This window comes from Lonchura striata, chromosome 2 (assembly GCF_050655825.1).
Source record: "Lonchura striata isolate lonStrDom1 chromosome 2, ASM5065582v1, whole genome shotgun sequence".
Classification (NCBI taxonomy): domain Eukaryota; kingdom Metazoa; phylum Chordata; class Aves; order Passeriformes; family Estrildidae; genus Lonchura; species Lonchura striata.
Window position 1 is genome coordinate 154,228,116 of NC_140704.1, and position 8,081 is coordinate 154,236,196.

An 8,081-nucleotide genomic window follows, 5' to 3' on the forward strand; every position below is an offset into this window, starting at 1 on the left:
CAACAGAAGACAAAAATACACTTGGGGAAGGTAAATCTGATCTCAAGCTATCTAACACTATGTCCAAATTTGTATAAATGAGGTATTTAGAAATTAGGAGGTTCTCATGAGAGTATAGATAGCGAACAGTGTCACAAGAGATCACAAATCAATTGTTTTTGTGGGGAAAAACATACTGAAAAGCTGTATTAAGGTTTAGCTCTTGATTCAGTTCACACAACGGAAAATCTGAAGACCTGCAGCTTCCAACAAGAATTTCTGTCACGTACAGGGTTATATGAAACAAGGTGTGACCAGCACTGCTCCCGCAGCCTCATCACCTCCCTCATCTCCAGAGGCACAGCAGCATTTTTATCTCCAAAATCAGGAGAACTTGGAGCATGGTGAACATCTCCATGCTGGGATACAGGATACTGCGATGTATTTGTTATTAATTCAGCTCAAACCTACTCGCAATTACCTACAGTGAGTTGCAACCACCGGTGTCTCTGATCCTGAACACTTCCCATCCCTGCAGTGTCCATAGCCAGGATCAGGATGGATGGAGCTGTGAGCAGCCTGGTCTGGTGGAAGCTCTCCCTGCCCATGGCAGGGGCGTGCAATAAGATGATCCTGAAGGTCACTTCCAACCCAAACCCTTCTATGATTCAATCAATCTAAAACTGAAGTGACTATTCCACAACTGTAGACCCACATCATCCAAACCTTCCCTGAACAGCCCAAGAGGATTTTGTTCCTCTAAGGCACCCCAAAGCTGGGGCACCCGAGCTGGGCAGGCAGCACCACTGCATGAGGACTGTGGTCACAGCCATGAGATGTCACATGTGACATCTCATAAATCATAGAAATCATAGTAAATCACAGAATCAGAGAATGGTCTGGGTTGGAAGGGACCTTAAAAATCATCTCTTTCCAAACCCCTGCCATGGGCAGGAACATTTTCCACTAGACCAGGTTGCTCAGCTCCTTCAGCTTAAAGCCATTCCCCCTTTTCCTATCACAAAACATACGGGAATTTCAAAGTGGGGGAAGAAGGCTGAAGAAAAACAGCATTCCTGGCTGTGTATGGGATTTTTTACAAAGCAACCATTAATAGCAAGTTTGGGAATTCCCTCATACCATAATTGAGTCTCTGGCATCTCACACAGCCAAGAAATGGGTTAATCCAAAAATCTGGGTCATAACACCTCCAAATCTGCCCGGTTTTTCCCATGTAGAAAAATAAAGGAGGCACCTCCCTCCTCCACGCAGAAGGATCACAAGAAGATTCATTAAAAATGGAAAAAAAAGCAACAGGTTTCAGCAATGAGCATGATCAAAGTCTCTTGTGGAAGAAGAAAATGTTTTATTTCACAGAAATAAGAACTATGGCAACAGCTCTGGAATAAAATCCTACAGCACGGCTGTCTCCTGCACTCCTTTACTCCATGCACCAGATGATGGAGGAGTCCTACAAGGGGAAAAAAAAATACATGCCCAAGTTATTCAAGACCAGAATGACAATAAATGTACGCAGAGAGGAGAAGGAGGACTAATAAAGTCCTCAATAACCTCAAAAAAATCTTATTTTTGCAGTGCCTAGCTTTGCAGCAGGGGGGACAGCAGAGCAAGGACAAAACAAATGCTACACAATGAAGAGCATCAAATATTTTGCAGCTATTTTCTGCTTTTATTTAAGAAAGAGATGACAGAGAGAGAGATCATCACCTAACCCAATATCAGTATTTACTTCCAAAAAAAGGAATTCTACAAAAAAAGTAAAAATAGTAAGTACAGGTAGTGCAGCCAATTTCGACTTCCTTCAAGAAGTAGATGGAAAATATTTTCCAGATTTTGCTTGCAGCATCCCAGCAGATGAACTGCCAACACACCTAAATGGCCCTTGGAAGAGCTTTTCCCTTAAGCTCTGCATTCCAGAAAAAAAAAATTCAAAACTACCTGCTGATACACCATTTCTTCTTATTTTTTGTACCAATCTTCAAGATATATTTAAAAAGCAACTGATTATCAGTGCAATCTTTGCTTTACTAATGGACATTAAAAAAAAAAAAAAGATAATCCATCCTGCCCCTTTTTTATTTTAGTTAAATGCTATTTTTTTCATCACCAGAAACACTGCAGAGATGTGCCCATGCACTGCAACAAAGAGATGGCACCTGCCTACTGAATTTCCTGACTAGTGACACTTCGAAGAAAAAAGAGTTTTAAATAGAAACCTCCCTGCAAGTGTTAAATCAGATTAATTTAACTCTTGCGTTATTTTAATCTTAGACGCCAACATTTGCAAGGCAAGCAGGGGAAAAAAAATAAGGAGTAGGATTCTTATCTTGACCATATTCTTTGGGAAATACAGTGTATTATTAAAAACCACAAATAGCCTTTCTGACAGCAAAATACAGACACTTCTGGCTCTTTTGCAAGAGGAAAAGAGCACCAATATTTTATGAAGCTTTCTGTTCACTCAGCATCAAGTGAAGGGCAGAGTTTCCTCCAGCTTTGGCGCCCAGTGCCACTGCCAAAAACACCAATGCCATTTTGGGGCCACACTTTGGATTTGCATGTGGCAAAAGGTCTTCTGCAAAATACAATGCACTCTGAAAGGTGTTGGTGATGCTGCTGAGGAAGAATTTTGCAGCATTTCCTCCACAAACACCATCATGGAGGTACATTCTGATACTCCAGCTGTGAGTTAGACTCATGCTTAAACAGCTGGATTAAATTAGATTGGGTGGATCATGTCATAGGAAAATACAGATTCTAATGGTCAGCAATCATTGAATGGTTTGGGCTGGAAGGGACATTAAAGATCATCCAATTCCAACCCCCTTTCCATGGGCAGGGACACCTTCCACTATCCCAGGCTGCTCCATGCCCCATCCAAACTGGCCTTGAACACTTCCAGGGATGGGGCAGCCACAGCTTCTCTGGAAAACTTGTGCCAGGGCCTCCACACCTTCACAATAAGGAATTTCTCTCTAATATTGAATCTAAAACCCCCTCTCTGTCAGTGGGAAGCCATTCCCACTGGTGTATCACTCCAGGCCCTTGTCCAAAGTCCCTCTCCAGCTCTCTTGGATCCCTTTTAGGCACTTCAAGGGACTTTATACCCTCCCTGTAGCTTTCTCTTCTCCAGGCTGAAAATCCCAGCTCTCCCAGCCTGGCTCCAGAGCAGAGGGGCTCCATCCTTCTGATCCCCTTGGTGGCCTCCTCTGGACTTGCTCCAACAGCTCCATGTCCTTCCTGTGCTCTGCAGGTGGGGTCCCACCTGAGAGAGGCAGAGGCGCAGAACAGCCCCCTCAGCTGCTGCCCACCCAGCTGTGGATGCAGCCCAGGACACACTTGGATTTCTGGGCCCTGTCCACTCTCTCATCCACCAGAACCTCCAAGTCCTTCTCCACAGGACTGCCTTCAATCTGTTCCTCCACCAGCCCAGAGACCAGGGGTCGAAACACATGACCATCCATGCCCTGGGTGGAAAGATGCAGTCATCCATCCATCCGTCCATCTATCCATCCATCCATCCATCCTCACTGGAACCAAACCTGGACACACAAGTCCTTTCCAGTGCAATCAGCCTTTGCCCTGACAATGACGATTCCAACCCTAAAAAAACAACAGAGGCTCCTCCTGCCTATCTAAAACCCTCAGGTCTCACCAATTTCCAGTCCTCTGAAGCACCAGCAACCCTTGGAAGGTCCATAATAACCCAAGTGAGAGTCACCCAGCTCACCCCACTGCACAGAGCAGGTGAACTGTAGGAAGGAGGATAATAAAGATGGGAAAAGTTAATTACAAGTTTTTAACAGTTCATTTAACTTTCATCGAGCAGAATGTGTTTATGGTACAGGCAGGGAATCGAAAGTATTATTTTTATCTTGATATTATTTGCCCTTTCACACTTGCTATTTAAATATTCCTGAAATCCTAGAAGAACCAACAATTCAAAATATCATTTGAGATATATATATATATATATATATATATATATATATATTTATAAGGAAGGGGAAGCACAGACTCATTCATTTTCAGCTTCCCTCTTTTTTTTTTTTTTTTTAATTACATATTAAGTGCTGTAATATCAATGTAAAAATTTATCAAGCTACTGAATATTTATTTTTCCTCCACTCCTGGCAAAGAGTCTCCAGACCCAGAGCAAGCAGGGAGGCCTGGTCACACCAGAGGGTTGTGTGATGAGGAGTAAATGATAAGAGGTTTAAAATATTTTAAAGAAATAAATAAACAAATCAAGAGAGCTGTGGGAAAATGAATGAGGTTGCTTGAAAAAGAGAGAATGGGAATAAAATATTGTAATAATGAAATCTATGTTCTACCAGTCTCTTTCAGCCAATCTCAACTAAATAACTTAGAGAATCACAAAACATTTTGGGCTGGAAGGGACCTTTAGGTTCATCCAGTCCCACCCCTGCCACGGGCAGGAACACCTTCCATTATCCCAGGCTACTCCGAGTCCCATCCAACCTGGCCTTGAGCATTTTCAGGGATGAGCCATCCACAGCTTCTCTGGGCAGCCTGGTTCATTGCCTCACCACCCTGTAACTCCTGCTTTAGACACAATAACAGGAGGGAACAGGGATGGAATCTGAACCAGAAGTCTGGATCAAGCAGGAAATGTGGCCGCACTGATCAGCCTCTCCCGTATCCATCAAAGCTGTGTTAGTAGTTAAGCTAATTTTTAGTTCCATCAATAAACAAAAGCAAACCAGGAAGGTGGGAGGCCTTGGAGAGGTGATTTGTTGCATGGATGACCACTGAAAAGTGGGAATCAGCACATTTGACACCCTAGAAGAAGTCCAGAAACCAGACTGAGGATGAGAGGGAAAAGGATGTCGCAGCTGGCGAAGATGGCAGAGCAGGAAGGCAACAAGGGGTCAGACAGCAATGCCCTGACACATCAGGGATTTAAAAACCTGAACTTGCATCAACACAAAGAGGAGGGATTTTTCAGAAAGGTGATAGGAGGAGGGGGAATATCACTGAGGTAAACGAGGGTAAATTTAGATTGGATTTTAGGAAGAAATTCCTTACTGACAGAGTGGGGAGGCCCTGGCAGAGGCTGCCCAGAGAAGCTGTGGCAGCACCATCCCTGGAAGTGTTCAAGGCCAGGTTGGATGGGGTTTGGAGCAACCTGGGACCAAGGAAGGTGTCCCTACCCATGGCAGGGGGTGGAAGTAGATGGTGTTTAAGGACCCTTCCAACACAACCCAATCTATGATTAACAATCCAGGCAATATCCAGAGTTCAGCCTGGAGATGAGATGGAAAAGGGCATCACAGCTGGAGAAGACAGCAGAGCAGGAGAGCATCAAGGGGTCAGACAGCAGCTGGGCTGGGTCAGTGGTGATTTAAAGATCAGAAACACCTGCAGGGACACCTGGACCACAGCAGAGCAGGACTGAGCACTGTATTTTCACAGCCCCTCTGCAAATGGGAAAACCAACCTGGAAAAAGGGATAAATGCTTGATGAAGTATAAACCTTACTGCTAAACAAAAAACAAAAAAAAAAAACACAAAAAAAAAAAAAAGGTGGGGGAAAACCATCATATTTTAATCAATCCTTTCCACTCCACAGCACACAGCTAGTAAAAATTGAGGATTCAGCCTTTGTGCCAAACGAAGCACAAAGCAAAACTTGAGGCCACCACCCCACGCAAGGGTTTGCAAACAAACATCTCCTTGTTCCTGCAGCACTCCCAATCACAAAGATGCACCTCAAGCTCCAAAATGTCACAAAAAACTTCAAAAGCTAACAAGAAGAGGGTTCTGCGGGGCGTATTCAGCATGCTGGTGGCAGAATGAAACGTGCTTTTAGCTTTCCAAACCGTCTGCTTTTTGATATGCAGACAAAGCCACCGAGCACTTCCATGGGAACACGAGGTTTCCCCAGCAAAGTCCACTCCAGCGCCAGATGCCGGAGGTTAATTGTACCCCACAGCTCGGGGGAGCTTTTATTAAAAGCTTCAAACCACAAACACTTTTCCAAGTACAAAAGCAACCAAAAAAAAAGTTTCTGCAGTCATCTGAGGGCCACCGCAGAAAGCAGAGCTTTGTACATTTAAAAGTGGTTCTATTTCCTCTCCTTGTACTTCCAAATCCATCCCACTGCCTCAAGCTCCCGAATGAGCCTGGAAGAAGGAAAAAATAATAAATAAACAACATCACAGCCTTTGGGACATTAAAATTGACCAAAAACCTGGCAGGCAACAAGCCAGGAGCAGTTCCCACTGTTGTCATTATGCCGAAAATTGATAAACTGGGGTTCCTTCCTGAGCAGCTGTGGGACAGTGGCGAACTGTGCAGGGACATCCCATCCTCACCCAGTCACCGGTGACATGGGACACAGGTGTGGGCCACAGCACCCTCACACATGTCCTTCCCTGCTCACAGCCCTGGGCAAGGCCAACCCTGTCCCCAAATCACTCATTAGAAACGTAAACCACTGTGCAACAGGAGCCACAGTCCCAAATTTCCACCTACAGTCGCTGTGCCAGCCTAAGCTCTGTCCCCATGTTACACACTGGCCCCTGTGCCAGGGCACTCCTGTCCCCATGTCACCATGTCACACACCCCTTGTCCCATGCCCTGTCCCCATGTCACACACACACACCCTGTGCCAGGCCAGCCCTGTCCCCATGTCACCATGTTACACACCCCCTGTGCCATGCCCTGTCCCCATGTCACCATGTCACACACACCCCCTGTGCCATGCCCTGTCCCCATGTCACCATGTCACACACACCCCATGTGCCAGGCCCTGTCCCCATGTCACACACACCCCATGTGCCAGGCCCTGTCTCCAGGTCACACACTCTGTGCCATGCCCTGTCCCATGTCACCATGTCACACACACCCCCTGTGCCAGGCCCTGTCCCCATGTCACCATGTCACACACACACCCCCTGTGCCATGCCCTGTCCCATGTCACCATGTCACACACACCCCATGTGCCAGGCCCTGTCCCCATGTCACCATGTCACACACACCCCCTGTGCCAGGCCCTGTCCCCATGTCACCATGTCACACACACCCCATGTGCCAGGCCCTGTCCCCAGGTCACACACACCCCCTGTGCCAGGCCCTGTCCCCATGTCACCATGTCACACACGCCCTGTGCCAGGCCAGCCCTGTCCCCAGGTCACACGCACACCTGTGTCCGTGTCACACACACCCAGGCCATCCCTATCCCCACGTACGGACCCGCCTCACCCAACCCGTGCCAGGCCAGAGCTGTCCTTGTATCGCACACAGCGCCAGGCCATCCCTGTCCCCGTGTCACACACACACACACACACCTGTCCCTGTGTCAAACACACACACACACCTGTCCCCGTGTCACACACACACACACACACCTGTCCCTGTGTCAAACACACACACACACCTGTCCCCGTGTCACACACACCCCGGTGCCAGGCGGGCCCCGTGCCCGTGTCACAGACACAGAGAGACACAGAGACAGACAGACAGACACACACACACACACACACACACACAGAGACAGACACACACACACCACACACCACACACACACAGACACCACACACCACACACACGCCACACACGCCACACACACCACACACACACCACACACACACCACACACACACCACACACACACCACACACACACCACACACACACATCCCCGTTCCCAGCCCGTGTCGCGCCCCTCACCTGCAGCCGCGCGCCCCTCACCGCCGGCACCCAAACATCACGTGACCGACGCAGCCCCGCCCACCGCGACCACGTGTCCCTCCCTCCCCCTCCATCGTTGTAGTCCTCATCCCATTGGTGCAACCGGCCGCGCTCCTCGCTTTGGACTACAACTCCCACAGCGCACCACGACGCGGCGTCCCTTCCCCTTCACCCGGCAGCCAATCGGCGGAGGGGACGGCCCGAGGGGGCCCCGCCCACCTCCCCTCAGCACCTCCCGCATCAGGGCGCGGCCCGGGGCCGCCCCTCAGGAGCCGCTGCCCGTCTGCCGCCGCTCCGGGGGATGCTCCCTGCTCTGCATCCTCCCCGTCCTCGCTGCCCTCCTCGCCTTCCCCCTCCTCGGGGGAAA

At 48.3% G+C, this 8,081-nt stretch overlaps 1 protein-coding gene across 9 annotated transcripts in view; it reads right to left on the reverse strand.

The window, feature by feature from the left end:
• Positions 1 to 7,740, reverse strand: part of TSNARE1 (t-SNARE domain containing 1) — a 460,205-nt gene extending 452,465 nt beyond the window's left edge. For all 9 annotated transcript variants that reach the window (XR_014953137.1, XM_085572620.1, XM_085572617.1 and 6 more), the window contains exon 1: positions 7,694 to 7,740. The gene's annotated coding sequence lies outside the window, so the exon portion shown is untranslated. The remainder of the gene's footprint in view (positions 1 to 7,693) is intronic.
• Positions 7,741 to 8,081: the final 341 nt, after the last annotated feature.